Source organism: Electrona antarctica (assembly GCF_951216825.1).
Source record: "Electrona antarctica genome assembly, contig: scaffold_324, whole genome shotgun sequence".
Classification (NCBI taxonomy): Eukaryota; Metazoa; Chordata; class Actinopteri; order Myctophiformes; family Myctophidae; genus Electrona; species Electrona antarctica.
Genome location: NW_027638182.1, coordinates 17143 through 39464, shown reverse-complemented (window position 1 = coordinate 39464; position 22322 = coordinate 17143). Strand labels below are relative to the sequence as shown.

Below are 22322 nucleotides of genomic sequence, written 5' to 3'. Positions count from 1 at the left end.
ACTAGTAACACCATGAACCATCTGATCCAACTGGTACTATAGTGTCCTAGTGCTAGAGGTCACTACTAGTAACACCACAAACCATCTGATCCAACTGGTACTATAGTGTCCTAGTGCTATAGGTCACTACTAGTAACACCATGAACCATCTGATCCAACTGGTACTATAGTGTCCTAGTGCTAGAGGTCACTACTAGTAACACCACGAACCATCTGATCCAACTGGTACTATAGTGTCCTAGTGCTAGAGGTCACTACTAGTAACACCAGGAACCATCTGATCCAACTGGTACTATAGTGTCCTAGTGCTATAGGTCACTACTAGTAACACCATGAACCATCTGATCCAACTGGTACTATAGTGTCCTAGTGCTATAGGTCACTACTAGTAACACCATGAACCATCTGATCCAACTGGTACTATAGTGTCCTAGTGCTATAGGTCACTACTAGTAACACCATGAACCATCTGATCCAACTGGTACTATAGTGTCCTAGTGCTATAGGTCACTACTAGTAACACCATGAACCATCTGATCCAACTGGTACTATAGTGTCCTAGTGCTATAGGTCACTACTAGTAACACCACAAACCATCTGATCCAACTGGTACTATAGTGTCCTAGTGCTAGAGGTCACTACTAGTAACACCAGGAACCATCTGATCCAACTGGTACTATAGTGTCCTAGTGCTATAGGTCACTACTAGTAACACCATGAACCATCTGATCCAACTGGTACTATAGTGTCCTAGTGCTATAGGTCACTACTAGTAACACCACGAACCATCTGATCCAACTGGTACTATAGTGTCCTAGTGCTATAGGTCACTACTAGTAACACCATGAACCATCTGATCCAACTGGTACTATAGTGTCCTAGTGCTAGAGGTCACTACTAGTAACACCATGAACCATCTGATCCAACTGGTACTATAGTGTCCTAGTGCTAGAGGTCACTACTAGTAACACCATGAACCATCTGATCCAACTGGTACTATAGTGTCCTAGTGCTATAGGTCACTACTAGTAACACCACGAACCATCTGATCCAACTGGTACTATAGTGTCCTAGTGCTAGAGGTCACTACTAGTAACACCAGGAACCATCTGATCCAACTGGTACTATAGTGTCCTAGTGCTGTAGGTCACTACTAGTAACACCATGAACCATCTGATCCAACTGGTACTATAGTGTCCTAGTGCTATAGGTCACTACTAGTAACACCATGAACCATCTGATCCAACTGGTACTATAGTGTCCTAGTGCTGTAGGTCACTACTAGTAACACCACGAACCATCTGATCCAACTGGTACTATAGTGTCCTAGTGCTAGAGGTCACTACTAGTAACACCACGAACCATCTGATCCAACTGGTACTATAGTGTCCTAGTGCTATAGGTCACTACTAGTAACACCATGAACCATCTGATCCAACTGGTACTATAGTGTCCTAGTGCTATAGGTCACTACTAGTAACACCACAAACCATCTGATCCAACTGGTACTATAGTGTCCTAGTGCTATAGGTCACTACTAGTAACACCACAAACCATCTGATCCAACTGGTACTATAGTGTCCTAGTGCTAGAGGTCACTACTAGTAACACCATGAACCATCTGATCCAACTGGTACTATAGTGTCCTAGTGCTAGAGGTCACTACTATTAACACCACAAACCATCTGATCCAACTGGTACTATAGTGTCCTAGTGCTATAGGTCATTACTAGTAACACCACGAACCATCTGATCCAACTGGTACTATAGTGTCCTAGTGCTATAGCTCACTACTAGTAACACCATGAACCATCTGATCCAACTGGTACTATAGTGTCCTAGTGCTATAGGTCACTACTAGTAACACCACAAACCATCTGATCCAACTGGTACTATAGTGTCCTAGTGCTAGAGGTCACTACTAGTAACACCATGAACCATCTGGTCCAACTGGTACTATAGTGTCCTAGTGCTATAGGTCATTACTAGTAACACCATGAACCATCTGATCCAACTGGTACTATAGTGTCCTAGTGCTATAGGTCACTACTATTAACACCACAAACCATCTGATCCAACTGGTACTATAGTGTCCTAGTGCTAGAGGTCACTACTAGTAACACCACGAACCATCTGATCCAACTGGTACTATAGTGTCCTAGTGCTATAGGTCACTACTAGTAACACCACAAACCATCTGATCCAACTGGTACTATAGTGTCCTAGTGCTATAGGTCACTACTAGTAACACCACAAACCATCTGATCCAACTGGTACTATAGTGTCCTAGTGCTAGAGGTCACTACTAGTAACACCATGAACCATCTGATCCAACTGGTACTATAGTGTCCTAGTGCTATAGGTCACTACTAGTAACACCACGAACCATCTGATCCAACTGGTACTATAGTGTCCTAGTGCTATAGGTCACTACTAGTAACACCACGAACCATCTGATCCAACTGGTACTATAGTGTCCTAGTGCTAGAGGTCATTACTAGTAACACCATGAACCATCTGATCCAACTGGTACTATAGTGTCCTAGTGCTATAGGTCACTACTAGTAACACCACAAACCATCTGATCCAACTGGTACTATAGTGTCCTAGTGCTAGAGGTCACTACTAGTAACACCATGAACCATCTGATCCAACTGGTACTATAGTGTCCTAGTGCTAGAGGTCACTACTATTAACACCACAAACCATCTGATCCAACTGGTACTATAGTGTCCTAGTGCTAGAGGTCACTACTAGTAACACCACGAACCATCTGATCCAACTGGTACTATAGTGTCCTAGTGCTATAGGTCACTACTAGTAACACCACAAACCATCTGATCCAACTGGTACTATAGTGTCCTAGTGCTATAGGTCACTACTAGTAACACCACAAACCATCTGATCCAACTGGTACTATAGTGTCCTAGTGCTAGAGGTCACTACTAGTAACACCATGAACCATCTGATCCAACTGGTACTATAGTGTCCTAGTGCTATAGGTCACTACTAGTAACACCACGAACCATCTGATCCAACTGGTACTATAGTGTCCTAGTGCTATAGGTCACTACTAGTAACACCACGAACCATCTGATCCAACTGGTACTATAGTGTCCTAGTGCTAGAGGTCATTACTAGTAACACCATGAACCATCTGATCCAACTGGTACTATAGTGTCCTAGTGCTATAGGTCACTACTAGTAACACCACAAACCATCTGATCCAACTGGTACTATAGTGTCCTAGTGCTAGAGGTCACTACTAGTAACACCATGAACCATCTGATCCAACTGGTACTATAGTGTCCTAGTGCTATAGGTCACTACTAGTAACACCACGAACCATCAGATCCAACTCAATGTTGAACATTTTTGGCTTTTTTATTTTATGTATATATCTTTTTTTGATTTATTTTGGGGGTCTGGCGGTACAATAATATACCATGGATCAGCGAGAACTACTTCTACTTCACCCCTGCAGGGGGCCCCCAGGACCCTGCAGGGGGCCCCCAGGACCCTGCAGGGGGCCCCCAGGACCCTGCCCCCAGGACCCTGCAGCGGGTCCCCAGGACCCTGCAGGGGGCCCCCAGGACCCTGCAGGGGGCCCCCAGCACCCTGCAGTGGGCCCCCAGGACCCTGCAGTGGGCCCCCAGGACCCTGCAGGGGGCCCCCAGGACCCTGCAGGGGTTCGTTCTTCTACTTCACCCCTGCAGGGGGCCCCCAGGACCCTGCAGGGGGCCCCCAGGACCCTGCAGGGGTTCGTTCTTCTACTTCACCCCTGCAGGGGGCCCCCAGGACCCTGCAGTGGGCCCCAAGGACCCTGCAGGGGGCCCCCAGGACCCTGCAGGGGTTCGTTCTTCTACTTCACCCCTGCAGGGGGCCCCCAGGACCCTGCAGGGGGCCCCCAGGACCCTGCAGGGGTTCGTTCTTCTACTTCACCCCTGCAGGGGGCCCCCAGGACCCTGCAGTGGGCCCCCAGGACCCTGCAGGGGTTCGTTCTTCTACTTCACCCCTGCAGGGGGCCCCCAGGACCCTGCAGGGGGCCCCCAGGACCCTGCAGGGGGCCCCCAGGACCCTGCAGGGGTTCGTTCTTCTACTTCACCCCTGCAGCGGGCCCCCAGGACCCTGCAGGGGGCCCCCAGCACCCTGCAGGGGGCCCCCAGGACCCTGCAGGGGGCCCCCAGGACCCTGCAGTGGGCCCCCAGGACCCTGCAGGGGGCCCCCAGGACCCTGCAGTGGGCCCCCAGGACCCTGCAGGAGGCCCCCAGGACCCTGCAGGGGGCCCCCAGCACCCTGCAGCGGGCCCCCAGGACCCTGCAGCGGGCCCCCAGGTCGTTTTTCATATAATGTTATTATCAATACAATGTTCAGGACAGCTTGTAGATCGCCTGTTTTCACTACTTCTTAAACATTTGCTTTCTAATTTATGGAATCTCTGACATTTGTTGCTTATTTCTACATGAAATTTAATTTAATTATAAGGTATAATGTTTAGTTTTTTGCTTTTTTTTGGGAATGTTTTTTGAAAATGTTTCGAAACTTTAATTAAAAACTAAATGTAGGCTTGTAATCCCCCCCCCCCCCCCCCCCCCACCTCCCCTCCCCCCCGCTTCAAGTTCCCCTGAGAGTCGAAACAAAAGTAATGATTGATTAAAATAAAATAAAAAGGAAATAAATAAAACCAAAATAACGATTAAATTCCTCAAAACCTACAGAGTGGGACAAAAACGTACATTTACATCAAACGTTGATCCTCTAAATCACAAAGAGTTCAACAATATACTCAACTTAGAAACAGAACATGGGGGGGGGGGGGGGGGGTAGCATAGCGCTGTTCACACAGGAGGGGGCGCGCACGGGGGGGGGGGGGGGTGTACAACGGGACAACAACGCGAGAGGTAGAGGTAGAGAGAGAGAGAAAGGTCGAGAAAGAGAGAGAGAGAGAGAGAGGAGTTCATCCATCTTCGACCGCTTATCCGGACTCGGGTCGCGGGGAGAAGGAGACAGACAGAGACAGAATAGATTGACAGCTTCACTTGGTCCTGCCCCGGCAACGATCGATGGCCAAATATTACAAAATATTCTATTAACAATATTCACAAAGAACCCCGGGCTGGGGTTAGGGCTAGGGTACCGCGGGCCGGGCTGGGGTTAGGGCTAGGGTACCGCGGGCTGGGCTGGGGTTAGGGCTAGGGTACCGCGGGCTGGGCTGGGGTTAGGGCTAGGGTACCGCGGGCTGGGCTGGGGTTAGGGCTAGGGTACCGCGGGCTGGGGTTAGGGCTAGGGTACCGCGGGCCGGGCTGGGGTTAGGGCTAGGGTACCGCGGGCTGGGGTTAGGGCTAGGGTACCGCAGGCCGGGCTGGGGTTAGGGCTAGGGTACCGCGGGCTGGGCTGGGGTTAGGGCTAGGGTACCGCAGGCCGGGCTGGGGTTAGGGCTAGGGTACCGCAGGCCGGGCTGGGGTTAGGGCTAGGGTACCGCAGGCTGGGGTTAGGGCTAGGGTACCGCAGGCTGGGCTGGGGTTAGGGCTAGGGTACCGCAGGCCGGGCTGGGGTTAGGGCTAGGGTACCGCAGGCCGGGCTGGGGTTAGGGCTAGGGTACCGCGGGCCGGGCTGGGGTTAGGGCTAGGGTACCGCGGGCTGGGCTGGGGTTAGGGCTAGGGTACCGCGGGCCGGGCTGGGGTTAGGGCTAGGGTACCGCGGGCTGGGCTGGGGTTAGGGTTAGGGTTAGGGCTAGGGTACCGCGGGCCGGGTTAGGGCTAGGGTACCGCGGGCTGGGCTGGGGTTAGGGCTAGGGTACCGCGGGCCGGGTTAGGGCTAGGGTACCGTGGGCTGGGCTGGGGTTAGGGCTAGGGTACCGCGGGCCGGGCTGGGGTTAGGGCTAGGGTACCGCGGGCTGGGCTGGGGTTAGGGTTAGGGTACCGCGGGCTGGGCTGGGGTTAGGGCTAGGGTACCGCGGGCTGGGCTGGGGTTAGGGCTAGGGTACCGCGGGCTGGGCTGGGGTTAGGGCTAGGGTACCGCGGGCCGGGCTGGGGTTAGGGCTAGGGTACCGCGGGCTGGGCTGGGGTTAGGGCTAGGGTACCGCGGGCTGGGCTGGTCCCGTGGACAGATTCTGTCACAAAGAACCCGGGGTCAGGGACGTGCACACATAAGACATCAAAGGGGGCTTCAGCGCCTGCCCCTTTTACCCCGTCTGTAAAACACCTGCCCTCTCCAGACCACGAATGTAGCATTTACTACATGGTGGAAGAAATGCAAAACGCCACTCCCTCTCCTTTCCATGCCATGCCGGAAGGAAGGCAGCGTTCAGGAGAATAGCTTTCCCCCCCCCGAAGTCTCCTGAACTTGGAACGCAGCATTTTGTGTTGAACTAATTTGTTTAGAAATCCATGTCGTTACACACTAGTGAGTGCTGGGTTGAGTTACACACTAGTGAGTGCTGGGTTACACACTAGTGAGTGCTGGGTTGAGTTACACACTAGTGAGTGCTGGGTTGAGTTACACACTAGTGAGTGCTGGGTTGTCCCATGTCTGGGTTGATCCATGTCGTTACACACTAGTGAGTTCTGGGTTGGGGTTAGGGCTAAGGTACCATGTCGTTACACACTAGTGAGTTCTGGGTTGGGGTTAGGGCTAAGGTACCATGTCGTTACACACTAGTGAGTTCTGGGTTGGGGTTAGGGCTAAGGTACCATGTCGTTACACACTAGTGAGTTCTGGGTTGGGGTTAGGGCTAGGGTACCATGTCGTTACACACTAGTGAGTGCTGGGTTGAGTTACACACTAGTGAGTGCTGGGTTGAGTTACACACTAGTGAGTTCTGGGTTGGGGTTAGGGCTAGGGTACCATGTCGTTACACACTAGTGAGTTCTGGGTTGGGGTTAGGGCTAGGGTACCATGTCGTTACACACTAGTGAGTTCTGGGTTGGGGTTAGGGCTAGGGTACCATGTCGTTACACACTAGTGAGTTCTGGGTTGGGGTTAGGGCTAGGGTACCATGTCGTTACACACTAGTGAGTGCTGGGGTTGCGCCCCGGAAACAGCTGATCTACAAGCAGATCTGCTATTTTTGTCCAAAAGCCCCTCTTACGGGACTTCAGCCACTGCGCCTCTAACGCTCTGTGCACGCCCCCGGGTACCCCCCGGTCCCTGGACACGCCCCCGGGTACCCCCCGGTCCCTGGACACGCCCCCGGGTACCCCCCGGTCCCTGGACACGCCCCCGGTACCCGGGCTGCTCCCGTGGACAGATCAAAGATTCTGTGTCAGAAATTCTCAGCTAAAAAAATGCCTTGTGCTTCTAGTTGAACTGTGGTGTGATATTGGAGTTGAAAAGTTCTGTTGAGCTATAAAGAGGAAACGGAGAAGAGAAAGGGAAGGTTTGATGGACCCTTAATTCGCTAAACCTCCGGCCCTATAAAAGTGACGGTCCAAATAGTTCAGCAACCGTTGCTAAGGATGGAAAGTCACCTCATAGCCGTCAGTGTTATTTTTGCATGTCTGTGTTGTTGAACACACACACACATCTTAACGTCATGGCTGTGTTGTTGAACACACACACATCTTAACGTCATGGCTGTGTTGTTGAACACACACACATCTTAACGTCATGGCTGTGTTGTTGAACACACACACAGCTTAACGTCATGGCTGTGTTGTTGAACACACACACACAGCTTAACGTCATGGCTGTGTTGTTGAACACACACACACAGCTTAACGTCATGGCTGTGTTGTTGAACACACACACATCTTAACGTCATGGCTGTGTTGTTGAACACACACACAGCTTAACGTCATGGCTGTGTTGTTGAACACACACACAGCTTAACGTCATGGCTGTGTTGTTGAACACATACACAGCTTAACGTCATGGCTGTGTTGTTGAACACACACACAGCTTAACATCATGGCTGTGTTGTTGAACACACACACAGCATAACGTCAGGGCTGTGTTGTTGAACACACACACATCTTAACGTCATGGCTGTGTTGATGAACACACACACAGCTTAACGTCATGGCTGTGTTGTTGAACACACACACATCTTAACGTCATGGCTGTGTTGTTGAACACACACACAGCTTAACGTCATGGCTGTGTTGATGAACACACACACAGCTTAACGTCATGGCTGTGTTGTTGAACACACACACAGCTTAACGTCATGGCTGTGTTGTTGAACACACACACAGCTTAACGTCATGGCTGTGTTGTTGAACACACACACAGCTTAACGTCATGGCTGTGTTGTTGAACACATACACAGCTTAACGTCATGGCTGTGTTGTTGAACACACACACAGCTTAACGTCGGGGAAAGTTAACACGACTGACCCAGGTGGTGGCAATAATACTGATGACCGTAGTCTGTGCAATACATGAAAAGTTTGAAAGCTCTTGTCGGACGGTCGTTAAAGTTGATTGAGTTGGATACAGTTTATCCCTCTAACATTTCCTCGTATTTCCAGTTTATTGAAATAATGTCATGCACATGTTGTCCAGTGCATGTGTCCAGTGCATGTGTCCAGTGCATAGCCTGCATACTGCAGGCCTGGTTGACTAGATTTAGAAGACACCTTGAAGCTCTTGCTACTGAAATGATTGATTATTTATATGGAGAAATCCCGCCATTTTTAACATGCATCTCCTCCAATGGGCACAGGGGGGGGCGGGGCTTAGTGAAGAGGGTCCATTAAGCATCAGAGGGAAAAAAAGTAAAAAAGGTAAAATACAAACAAATGGATCTCTTTTTTTTACCCAAACAAAACAGGCACATATCGTGTTAAAAAAGGCGCTGAGAATTTTAGACAGAAAGGTGTGTAACCATGTCAGAGTGGCAGCTGGTCTACTACACTGTTTATACAACCAGGTTTCTGATCCGCACGCACGCACGCACGCACGCACGCAACGCACGCACGCAACGCACGCACGCACGCACGCACAAACACGTGTACGCCCGCACATCCTATACCACCACACACATTCACAGATATCAAACTCGCTAAAAACAGACACTCCTTCTACACCTTGTATCACCGTTAAAAAGAATGATGATATTTGTACCTGGAAAGGAATAAAGTATCATTTATACTCTGAAATGACACAAAAACAATAACATACTGTAAAGGTCAAAGGTCAAATCATCTCATTGAAACAAATAAATAACCCAGTTTGATAATTGTATTCTTGGTGGTCTTCCCGGATCCGTTTGGTGTCTGAGAGGATCTCACAGGAAGTGACCTCACAGGAAGGTGCACCGTGCACAGTGACCGTTTCATTACAGCCTCGTCAATAGACAGACAGCCGATCTACGGTTAGGGATGGAGCTCCAAACCCTCACCGTTAGGATGGAGGTTAGGTTAGGGATGGAGCTCGAAACCCTCACGGTTAGGGATGGAGCTCCAAACCCTCACGGTTAGGATGGAGCTCCAAACCCTCACGGTTAGGATGGAGCTCCAAACCCTCACGGTTAGGGATGGAGCTCCAAACCCTCACGGTTAGGATGGAGCTCCAAACCCTCACGGTTAGGATGGAGCTCCAAACCCTCACGGTTAGGATGGAGCTCCAAACCCTCACGGTTAGGATGGAGCTCCAAACCCTCACGGTTAGGATGGAGCTCCAAACCCTCACGGTTAGGATGGAGCTCCAAACCCTCACGGTTAATAACCCATAACAAGCTTATTGGGTACCCGGTATCAATAAGCTTTGGGCTTATCGAGTACCGGGTATCAATAAGCTCTGGGCTTATCGAGTGCCCGGTATCAATAAGCTTTGGGCTTATCGAGTGCCCGGTATCAATAAGCTTTGGGCTTATCGAGTGCCCGGTATCAATAAGCTCTGGGCTTATCGAGTGCCCGGTATCAATAAGCTTTGGGCTTATCGAGTGCCCGGTATCAATAAGCTTTGGGCTTATCGAGTGCCCGGTATCAATAAGCTTTGGGCTTATCGAGTGCCCGGTATCAATAAGCTTTGGGCTTATCGAGTACCCGGTATCAATAAGCTTTGGGCTTATCCAGTACCCGGTATCAATAAGCTTTGGGCTTATCGAGTACACGGTATCAATAAGCTTTGGGCTTATCCAGTACCCGTTATCAATAAGCTTTGGGCTTATCAAGCCTGTTATGGAGCGTAGTGGCTTATCAAGCCTGGTTATGGAGCGTCGCCCAGTGCGTCGCCCAGTGCGTCGCACTGGGCGACGCACTGGGCGACGCACTGGGCGACGCGAAGCGAGCATGTATCGATCGAGGCTCATAACATTTACTCTGGTATATATATCTCAAGTCTCTGGTGCTTTGGAAATGCACTGACGCACACGCGCACACGCACACGCACACGCACACACACACGGTCTCCATCTAAAATGACACGCGCACCGACATTCGCACGTGCACACACACACGCACACACACGCATACGTTATCTAAAAGCCGTTCTCGGTCAGTTTACAGTGAGTTCCATGTCGTTACAGTACATGTCCAGCAGAGGGCAGGCCCGGCCCCGCCGTGGCCTGGCTGTCACAACGAGTCTCTATCCTTCGTCCTTGGTCCGTTCTTTTCGTTGCGTTCCTCACAGTGAGGTCAGAGGTCAAAACCTCACAGTGACCTCACAGTGAGGTCAGAGGTCAGAACCTCACAGTGACCTCACAGCGAGGTCAGAGGTCAGACCCTCACAGCGCCGACACCTTCACAACGTTCTGGGTGGACGGCGCTGGCACTGCGGGGGAGGGGGAGCTGGGGGAGTGGCTGTGGGCGGGGCTGGGCGCCTCGGGGGGCGTGGGGATGCTGACGATGGCCATGGTGGTCTGACCTCCGTGACCCTGATGACCCCTGGTGACCTCTGGGTGACCCCCCTGGCAGTTGTGGTGCGTCGGCGGCGCCGTGTGGTCGTCAGTGACGCGACTGTTGAGACTGGAGCGACTGAGAGAGAGAGAGAGAGAGAGACACAGAGAGAGAGAGAGAGAGACAGAGAGAGAGAGAGAGAGACAGAACTGGTTCCTTTTCCACCAACAGAAGTTTGGTTGTAGAACTGGTTGCGTTTTTTTTTATTTTTATGATGGATCTGCACCCCCCACCTGAACAGTGACACGCCCCCAGAGACAGTGACACGCCCCTAGAGACAGTGACACGCCCCCATGACACGCCCTTATATACAGTGACACGCCCCCATGACACGCCCCCATATACAGTGACACGCCCCCATAGACAGTGACACGCCCCCAGAGACAGTGACACGCCCCCATGACACGCCCCCAGAGACTGACACGCCCCCATATACAGTGACACGCCCCCATGACACGCCTCCATAGACAGTGACACGCCCCCAGAGACAGTGGCACGCCCCCAGATACAGTGACACGCCCCCATGACACTCCCCCAGATACAGTGACACGCCCCCATGACACGCCCCCACATGCAGTGACACGCCCCCAGATGTAATCTTGTGAATAGCTACTCTATCACTGTGCCAAAATGAGATTACGACATTTGATTAACTGGCATTAATCCATAATTAAAAAAAACATTGCAGATCTACAAGAAAATGTCAGTTCTCACAACGGGTCACGCTGTGAGAAAAAACAACATAATTAGTGAGAACACTAATGCTTGTACTAACTGTTTGCCCAGTGCGTCGCCCATTTAGGCAAGTATTTCCTACAATGTTTATAGCACCAATACCTATAGCCCATTTGTATTACCTGGTACTGAGCGGTTGGATGTGGATGTGAAGGGGGAGGGGGGATGTGTTGTACCTGGTGCTGAGCGGTTGGATGTGGATGTGAAGGGGGAGGGTGGATGTGTTGTACCTGGTACTGAGAGGGGGATGTGGATGTGAAGGGGGAGGGGGGATGTGTTGTACCTGGTGCTGAGCGGTTGGATGTGGATGTGAAGGGGGAGGGGGGATGTGTTGTACCTGGTACTGAGAGGGGGATCTGGATGTGAAGGGGGAGGGGGGATGTGTTGTACCTGGTACTGAGAGGGGGATGTGGATGTGAAGGGGGAGGGGGGATGTGTTGTACCTGGTACTGAGAGGGGGATGTGGATGTGAAGGGGGAGGGTGGATGTGTTGTACCTGGTACTGAGAGGGGGATGTGGATGTGAAGGGGGAGGGGGGATGTGTTGTACCTGGTACTGAGAGGGGGATGTGGATGTGAAGGGGGAGGGGGGATGTGTTGTACCTGGTGCTGAGCGGTTGGATGTGGATGTGAAGGGGGAGGGGGGATGTGTTGTACCTGGTGCTGAGCGGTTGGATGTGGATGTGAAGGGGGAGGGTGGATGTGTTGTACCTGGTACTGAGAGGGGGATGTGGATGTGAAGGGGGAGGGGGGATGTGTTGTACCTGGTGCTGAGCGGTTGGATGTGGATGTGAAGGGGGAGGGGGGATGTGTTGTACCTGGTACTGAGAGGGGGATCTGGATGTGAAGGGGGAGGGGGGATGTGTTGTACCTGGTACTGAGAGGGGGATGTGGATGTGAAGGGGGAGGGGGGATGTGTTGTACCTGGTACTGAGAGGGGGATGTGGATGTGAAGGGGGAGGGGGGATGTGTTGTACCTGGTGCTGAGCGGTTGGATGTGGATGTGAAGGGGGAGGGGGGATGTGTTGTACCTGGTACTGAGAGGGGGATCTGGATGTGAAGGGGGAGGGGGGATGTGTTGTACCTGGTACTGAGAGGGGTATGTGGATGTGAAGGGGGAGGGGGGATGTGTTGTACCTGGTACTGAGAGGGGGATGTGGATGTGAAGGGGGAGGGGGGATGTGTTGTACCTGGTACTGAGAGGGGGATGTGGATGTGAAGGGGGAGGGGGGATGTGTTGTACCTGGTACTGAGAGGGGGATGTGGATGTGAAGGGGGAGGGGGGATGTGTTGTACCTGGTACTGAGCGGTTGGATGTGAAGGGGGAGGGGGGATGTGTTGTACCTGGTACTGAGTGGTTGGATGTGGATGTGAAGGGGGAGGGGGGGGATGTGTTGTACCTGGTACTGAGTGGTTGGATGTGGATGTGAAGGGGGAGGGGGGATGTGTTGTACCTGGTACTGAGAGGGGGATGTGGATGTGAAGGGGGAGGGGGGATGTGTTGTACCTGGTACTGAGAGGGGGATGTGGATGTGAAGGGGGAGGGGGGATGTGTTGTACCTGGTACTGAGCGGTTGGATGTGAAGGGGGAGGGGGGATGTGTTGTACCTGGTACTGAGTGGTTGGATGTGGATGTGAAGGGGGAGGGGGGGGATGTGTTGTACCTGGTACTGAGTGGTTGGATGTGGATGTGAAGGGGGAGGGGGGGGATGTGTTGTACCTGGTACTGAGTGGTTGGATGTGGATGTGAAGGGGGAGGGGGGGGATGTGTTGTACCTGGTACTGAGCGGTTGGATGTGGATGTGAAGGGGGAGGGGGGATGTGTTGTACCTGGTACTGAGAGGGGGATGTGGATGTGAAGGGGGAGGGGGGATGTGTTGTACCTGGTGCTGAGCGGTTGGATGTGGATGTGAAGGGGGAGGGGGGATGTGTTGTACCTGGTACTGAGAGGGGGATCTGGATGTGAAGGGGGAGGGGGGATGTGTTGTACCTGGTACTGAGAGGGGGATCTGGATGTGAAGGGGGAGGGGGGATGTGTTGTACCTGGTACTGAGAGGGGTATGTGGATGTGAAGGGGGAGGGGGGATGTGTTGTACCTGGTACTGAGAGGGGTATGTGGATGTGAAGGGGGAGGGGGGATGTGTTGTACCTGGTACTGAGAGGGGGATGTGGATGTGAAGGGGGAGGGGGGATGTGTTGTACCTGGTACTGAGAGGGGGATGTGGATGTGAAGGGGGAGGGGGGATGTGTTGTACCTGGTACTGAGAGGGGTATGTGGATGTGAAGGGGGAGGGGGGATGTGTTGTACCTGGTACTGAGAGGGGTATGTGGATGTGAAGGGGGAGGGGGGATGTGTTGTACCTGGTACTGAGAGGGGGATGTGGATGTGAAGGGGGAGGGGGGATGTGTTGTACCTGGTACTGAGAGGGGGATGTGGATGTGAAGGGGGAGGGGGGATGTGTTGTACCTGGTACTGAGAGGGGGATGTGGATGTGAAGGGGGAGGGGGGATGTGTTGTACCTGGTGCTGAGCGGTTGGATGTGGATGTGAAGGGGGAGGGGGGGATGTGTTGTACCTGGTGCTGAGCGGTTGGATGTGGATGGTGCTGAGCTCCTGCAGGGCGGCGCCAGGGGGCCGATGCGTCGGCGGGTGGTGGTGGTTGGGCGGGTGGTGCAGTACGTACGCGGGGAGGAGGCGGGGTCGCCACGCCCTTGGCGTTGGACAGAGGGGTGTGGTCTCTGGTCCCGCCGCGCCGCCGCGAGCAGCAACATGTTTCCGCCACGCCCCCTTCCTGGCTGCAGGGGGAGGGGCTTCGGCTGGACGAGGCGTAGCCGCCGTGCGTCAGAGAGCTGTTGTCCAGGAAGCTCTGCTGGTAGCAGCGCTCGTCCACGAACTCATGGTTCTGCACGTCGAAACACGCACGCACGCACACATGCACGCACACATGCACACACACACACACACACCAAGGTTATTGCAATTAACTAAAACTAACGAAATAATGTAACACAAAAAGAACAGCATGCTCTGTTTCACTGTGATGTGATGAAGATGATTCTGATAACTTGGAGAGTTGGCCTAATGTGTTTTTAACTGTCAGTAAAGAATAGTTTGCAACAAAAAAAAACCGAGCAAGTACAGTATATGTAGAGAGAGAGAGAGATATAGAGAGAGATAGAGAGAGAGAGAGAGAGAGGAGAGAGAGATAGAGAGAGAGAGAGAGAGAGAGAGAGAGAGAGAGAGAGAGATACAGAGAGAGAGAGAGAGAGAGAGAGAGAGAGAGAGAGAGAGAGAGAGAGAGACACAGAGAGAGAGAGAGAGAGAGAGAGAGAGAGAGAGAGAGAGCAGAGAGAGAGAGAGAGAGAGAGAGAGCAGAGAGAGAGAGAGAGAGAGAGAGAGAGAGAGCAGAGAGAGAGAGAGAGAGAGAGAGAGCAGAGAGAGAGAGAGAGAGAGAGAGAGAGAGAGAGAGAGAGAGAGCAGAGAGAGAGCAGAGAGAGAGAGAGAGAGAGAGAGAGAGAGAGAGAGACTACTACTCACCGTGGTTTTCTCCAGACAGTGCAGTAGATGGTGGTGTTGGCTCTCCAACAGAGAGGTGTCCTTCCTCTGTTCCTCCTCAATTGGACGTCTGGAACAGAGCGCACACACACACACGCGCGCACACACACACACACACACACACACATACACACACGCGCACGTGCACGTGCACGCGCACGCGCACACGGACGCGGACGCACACGCACACGCACACACACACACGCACACGCACACACACACACATACACACACGCGCACGTGCACGCGCACACGCACGCGCACACGGACGCACACCCACACACACGCACACGCACACGCGCACACGCACACGCACACGCACACGCACACGCACACGCACACACACACACACACACACATTGAGCGTTAAAGGGCCACTTCACCCCTGACACAACCTGATCTTATTTTAATGATGTTTAGGACACTAGAAACACTTTTCCTGGGTTTTTGTGTGCAGCGCAATCCCTGTTTTCAGATATCCCTGTCAGGAATTCATCTTATCTACGTAATGAGGCTCATGGCCCCTCCCCTCCGGACTACAACAGTCTAACCTCGCGTCACCGTAGAGTATGCACGTCACCTACACACGGCTACACCTACACCTGAAGACAGCCCCGAGGGGTGTCCCCCTGGGTGTCCCTACAACCCCAGGCCACCCCCACCCTGAGGGGGGTCCCTAGTCGCTACTCCGTTCCACCTACAACCCCAGGCCACCCCCACCCCGAGGGGGGTCCCTAGTCGCTACTCCGTTCCACCTACAACCCCAGGCCACCCCCACCCTGAGGGGGGTCCCTAGTCGCTACTCCGTTCCACCTACAACCCCAGGCCACCCCCACTCAGAGGGGGGTCCCTAGTCGCTACTCCGTTCCACCTACAACCCCAGGCCACCCCCACCCTGAGGGGGGTCCCTAGTCGCTACTCCGTTCCACCTACAACCCCAGGCCACCCCCACCCTGAGGGGGGTCCCTAGTCGCTACTCCGTTCCACCTACAACCCCAGGCCACCCCCACCCTGAGGGGGGTCCCTAGTCGCTACTCCGTTCCACCTACAACCCCAGGCCACCCCCACCGCTGCCTTCCTCAGATTGTTTGTGTATTATCATGGCGTAAATGGTGCATTTATATGGATATTTTTACCTTGATCAAGTAAGTATTTCTGTAGCCCTGAAACATGACTGTCATACGAGCGTCATGTGAACCATGGCTAGTATTTCTGCAAAGTGGAAACATTATGTAAACTTCCAGTTCTTTGACTTTGTGAGAGAAATAAGCAACCATGTCCATGCAAAGTGCAAACAAGCCCAAAAAACAATATGTACACACATATATTTTTGGTTATTTAGATTATGCGAATATTTGGCACATATGCCGGCTATTTTCAAAAAAAATCTTGAGTGGATAAAGTGCAAATGTGGAATATCTTTGAAACATTTTAACAACACATATCTAATACAGGGCTCCATGTCCATGGCACAAATTACGTGGAAAAATACAAATTAATTTGGGGGTCCTTGCCTCCTTGGCATGTTCATGGAGAACCACTGGTGTAAAAAACATTTGGAAGAAAGCCCAAAAATCAACTACATTTTAGAAACAAGAAAAACCAAAAAAAAGAAACATCAACCAGTGAACCACCAATATTTACAAGCAACGGAAACAAGCCCAAAGTTGCTTATAATAAGCAGACATGGCAACACTGGGTCACTTCCATGTGTATTTGTTGTTTGTAGAAAATGGGAGGATAAAGCCACACCTACACGCAGCCTCCCCCTGAGGAACAGCGCAGCAAAGCATTATGGGCATTGTAGGAATTCAGCAATCCAGTCAACCCCTAGTCAAACACACAGACTTCATTATTTTTCTGGTCAAAGGGTGCTCATTTCAAATTGTGCTACTGTTATCTATTACAAATACCATTAACATTGAGTAACTGGATTTTCTTCCAGAGGTGAAGTGGCCCTTTAAGCGCTCTCCTCTGACCCCCAAAAGTCCCGTCTGAAACGATCAGTGGAGCACGGCTCGTCACTAAACGAATCCCCGGCAGAAGGGGGGAATGAATTAAGTGTGACACACACAGCCCAGTAGTGAGGGAAGAATGAATTAAGTGTGACACACACGGCCCAGTAGTGAGGGAGGAATGAATTAAGTGTGACACACACAGCCCACTAGTGAGGGAGGAATGAATTAAGTGTGACACACACAGCCCAGTAGTGAGGGAGGAATGAATTAAGTGTGACACACACAGCCCACTAGTGAGGGAGGAATGAATTAAGTGTGACACACACGGCCCAGTAGTGAGGGAGGAATGAATTAAGTGTGACACACACACAGCCCAGTAGTGAGGGAGGAATGAATTAAGTGTGACACACACGGCCCAGTAGTGAGGGAGGAATTAATTAAGTGTTACACACACGGCCCAGTAGTGAGGGAGGAATGAATTAAGTGTGACACACACGGCCCAGTAGTGAGGGAGGAATGAATTAAGTGTGACACACACGGCCCAGTAGTGAGGGAGGAATGAATTAAGTGTTACACACACAGCCCAGTAGTGAGGGAGGAATGAATTAAGTGTGACACACACGGCCCAGTAGTGAGGGAGGAATGAATTAAGTGTGACACACACGGCCCAGTAGTGAGGGAGGAATGAATTAAGTGTGACACACACGGCCCACTAGTGAGGGAGGAATAAATTAAGTGTTACACACACAGCCCACTAGTGAGGGAGGAATGAATTAAGTGTTACACACACAGCCCACTAGTGAGGGAGGAATGAATTAAGTGTGACACACACGGCCCACTAGTTCACACTGTAGATACACAACATAAAGGGATATTATCACTAATATATCCGTCTGTGTTTTCTTACTGTTTGGCCTCAGGCAGAAGTGACTAGTTAATGACTAGTTAATGACTAGTTAATGACTAGTTAATGACTAGTTAATGACTAGTTAATGACTTGTTTTTTCCATGTTGATCCTCCTCCTCAGATGTTGTCTCCTGCCCGTGTGTGTGCCCGCGTGTGTGCCCGCGTGTGTGCCCGCGTGTGTGCCCGCGTGTGTGCCCATGTGTGTGCCCACGCGAGCCATGCTGGGTGCTATTTTCTCCTTCTGTTTGTGTGCAAACGTGATATTATGAAGTGTATCCGTGGTGACATATCGTATGCTGCAGGACGGCCTCGGGCAGCAATGACTAGTTAATGACTTGTTTTTGTCGTGTTGCTCCTCCTCTGCTCTCCTCTCTCCTGCCCGCGTGTGTGTGTGTGCCCACGTTGTGCCCCCGTGTGTGCGTGCCCACGTTGTGCCCGCGTGCGTGCGTGCGTGCGTGCGTGCGTGCGTGCGTGCGTGCGTGCGTGCGTGCGTGCGTGCGTGCGTGCGTGCGTGCGTGCGTGCGTGCGTGCGTGCGTGCGGCTCTGGGAGGATGCGGGGATGAGGCTGACTTGGTGCCAGAGAACAACAGAGGTGAGTCACAGAGAGTGAATATGTGGGCAGTGCTGATGCCAGCCTTTACCAACAAGTATATCGAAATGAAAACAGCAACATTGACTATATGTATCGCATCGTTTTGCAATGCGAACAATCGGTATCGAATCGTTTTGCTATGCAGATAATCAATTGTATTATTACTAAATTGTTGTGCAAGGTATTTAGCAATTTTTTAGTAGAAAAAATAATAAGAGGGTTTTAATTACTTAAATAATATCAATGTATTTTAAATAGTTACTGTATCGATTTCAAAGCATTGAATCCGATCGGATTGGATCGCCATAATGAAAGAATGTGGAAAGAATGACTCGTCTCTCCTAATCCAGGGCGCTCTCCGTGGTGTTGAACGGATCGATTCATTTCTGCTCCTCATCCGTCTCTCCCACAAAATATGAACGCTTTTTGGATCATATATCGTATAAATTAAAACGATCGCAATGTAAGCTAGCTATGTAAAGTAAACTTTTTTTAGTGGATTGTTTCCGGGTCGTGGGTTTCCGAGTAAAAGCGGCCATGTCTTTCCGGCACCCCAGAGCTCCTATTTTGAAGGACTTCCGGCACTGATTGTGTTAAAAGTGATAATTTTTTTTACAAAAGACGATAATGTCGTGATCCGCAGTCCAACTGCTAACCGTCATGTTATACTTTAGCTGTTAAATAGCAGATCTACAAGCTCTATATATATTAATATATAAAAAATAAAACAACGTTAATTTATTTTTAAAAATCATCTTCAGGCCTAGATACTACTGTCAGGATGTAGAAGAACATTTTTAGAATCTGATCTCAGGTCAAAATGGGTTAATGTAACACATCACTGTCAGGTCACTGAGTCGTGATAACAAGATGGATTATAGAAATAATGTCATATTCATCCCCACTGTTATAATATTATATAAAGTCAGATAATATATTCCCTTGAAGGCATCGAATGTGGGGGGGGGGGTGTGGGGGGGGCACAATGTAAACAAACACGTCGACCCGTTTCCAAACATGTCGGGAGAGATCACGTCTCTAAAACGCAGCACCTGCAGTAGTCTCGCTCGTTTGGACCACGTGACAAAAAGAAAAAGAAAAAACATTAGTCACACCAGAGCCATCTAATAGAAGAGTTACTAGTAGTATCTATCTATGTAGTTATCTATGTAAAGTGCCTTGGATACAGGCGCTATATAAATGCACCATTTACCATTTTAACAGGGAGCGTGCCTGTGGTTGTCAGAGAGAGATAGTCGCTCCACATTCACAGGCTTCTTTCAACGTGTTGCATCAGTGGAAGCCAAACACACCACAGCTCTGGACAATGTGTGTCTGAGACGTTTATTAAACATCAGCAGCACTTATGAAAGAAAACGTTGGCTGAGCGCTGCGAGCTGAACGAAGCGCTGCGCGTCCTGCAGCAAGAATTTAACCATTTAGACCTTTAGACATTTAGTTTTCTGAAAAACCCCATGTTTCTATGTCAGTGGTGCTCAAACAATTTCATGTCAAGAACCCATAGAATTATCGGTATTTGGCCGCCGACCCCCATCTGAAAATATGTAGTTCCAGGAACCCCCCCCCCCCCCCCCCCCCCAGACTTAAAGATATGAGTTAAAAACGTTCGCTCTGAAAGAATATATAGGCCTATTCAAAGATGTGTGTCACATTTTCACGATTTTTCAAAAATAGCAGATCTACAAGCTCGTAAGCGCGGTACTACGAGCTTGTAGATCTGCTATTTTTCAATAGCTAAAGTATAACATAATGCTTAACACACCAAGAGGGGTTGCCGCCCAAAATGGGTTAAACATGCAGCGCTTATGAAAGAACACGTCGTCTGAGCGCTGCGAGCTGAACGAAGCGCGACGCGTCCTGCAGCAGGAATTTAACGTTTGTTAAGCGGACGTCTCGTCTCGTGGTAAAGCGCTAGTGGTTAATGACAGATGTAGCCACTATTCAACCCACAATATACAATTTAGCAGACACTCTTAATCCAGAGCGATTTACATTAAGCAAGAACAAAAAAGCATGGCAATACATCACATACATAAAAAGTAGTTATCATGAAACATGCGTAAGCTAAGAACAGTGGAATATCTATATAATGGATCTATGATGTATACTTTATAGTGCTAAGTCTACATAAAGATGCTATAAGTCTACATAAAGATGTCATGGGTAGGGTAAGTGCTAAGTCTACATAAAGTGCTATCTAAGGGGCTAGGGTAAGTGCTACGGGCCATGGTGGAGTCTGAAGAGGTGGGTTTTCAGACTACGGCGGAAGTGAGTCTGTAGTTCTGACTGCAATGGGAAGTTCATTCCATAATTTAGATTGGGAGTGAGTCTGTAGTTCTGACTGCAATGGGAAGTTCATTCCATAATTTAGATTGGGAGTGAGTCTGTAGTTCTGACTGTAATGGGAAGTTCATTCCATAGTTTAGATTGGGAGTGAGTCTGTAGTTCTGACTGTAATGGGAAGTTCATTCCATAGTTTAGATTGGGAGTGAGTCTGTAGTTCTGACTGCAATGTGAAGTGCATTCCATAGTTTTGGAGCCAGAAGGGAGAAGGGTTTGGGACGTGTGGAGCGTTCTCCCGGCGTTTTTAGTGAAGGTACTTCCTGCTTCCATGCGTCGGCTGATCAGAGTGCGCGGGAGGGTTTGTAGGGTCCGATCAGACTTGCAAGATATGGGGGAGCCATACCTTTTGGTTGCTTTGAATGCCAGCATCAGAGTTTTGTATTCTGTGCGGGCAGCGACCGGGAGCCAATGGAGGGAGCGGAGAAGGAGGGAGACATGTGAGAATTTTCAATTTCGGCCAAAAACGCTGAGAACCCCTGCAGTAGAGGGATTTCACCTGGCGATGCAGAAGGAGTTCCGAAAGGCATCGCATTGTGGTTTCTGTGTGCGTGGCATGGCATGGCGTGGCGTGGCGTGCGTGCGTGCGTGCGTGCGTGCGTGCCGCGCGTGCATGTGTGGCGTGCATGTGTGAGCGGTCTTACCGTCAGCTCCAGAGCCTCGGGGGTGAACAGGCCGTTCCTCTTACTGTGCAGAGCCTTCAGGGTCAGGAAGCTGGAACTTCCCGTCTTGGACATTCGTATCCTGGACAGACGCGCTTTCTGAGGAGACAGGAAACCACCACAACCGTTACCATGGAGACAGGAAACCACCACAACCGTTACTATGGAGACAGGAAACCACCACAACCGTTACTATGGAGACAGGAAACCACCACAACCGTTACCATGGAGACAGGAAACCACCACAACCGTTACTATGGAGACAGGAAACCACCACAACCGTTACTATGGAGACAGGAAACCACCACAACCGTTACCATGGAGACAGGAAACCACCACAACCGTTACTATGGAGACAGGAAACCACCACAACCGTTACTATGGAGACAGGAAACCACCACAACCGTTACCATGGAGACAGGAAACCACCACAACCGTTACCATGGAGACCGTTGCGTCACAGCTACCTCTAGGGGTCATGGAGGTGTCCGTATCTTAGAGTATATCTTAATAGCGACGGCACCCTGAGAGAGGAAACCCTGAGGCCAAATGGACGTAGTGGCCGAATTTGGCCGAATTTGAGACAGAACTGGTCTGTTGACTATCATTGAGACAGAACTGGTCTGTTGACTATCATTGAGACAGAACTGGTCTGTTGACTATCATTGAGACAGAACTGGTCTGTTGACTATCATTGAGACAGAACTGGTCT

General features: G+C 50.7%; 1 long non-coding RNA gene across 1 annotated transcript; it reads right to left on the bottom strand.

The window, feature by feature from the left end:
- Positions 1-10251: 10251 nt before the first annotated feature.
- On the bottom strand, positions 10252-15193 carry LOC306918319. The gene is made up of 3 exons (XR_013789322.1): positions 15113-15193; positions 14151-14477; positions 10252-10919 (listed from the first exon to the last, which is right to left on the bottom strand). It is a non-coding gene; the product is annotated as an uncharacterized lncRNA (long non-coding RNA).
- Positions 15194-22322: the final 7129 nt, after the last annotated feature.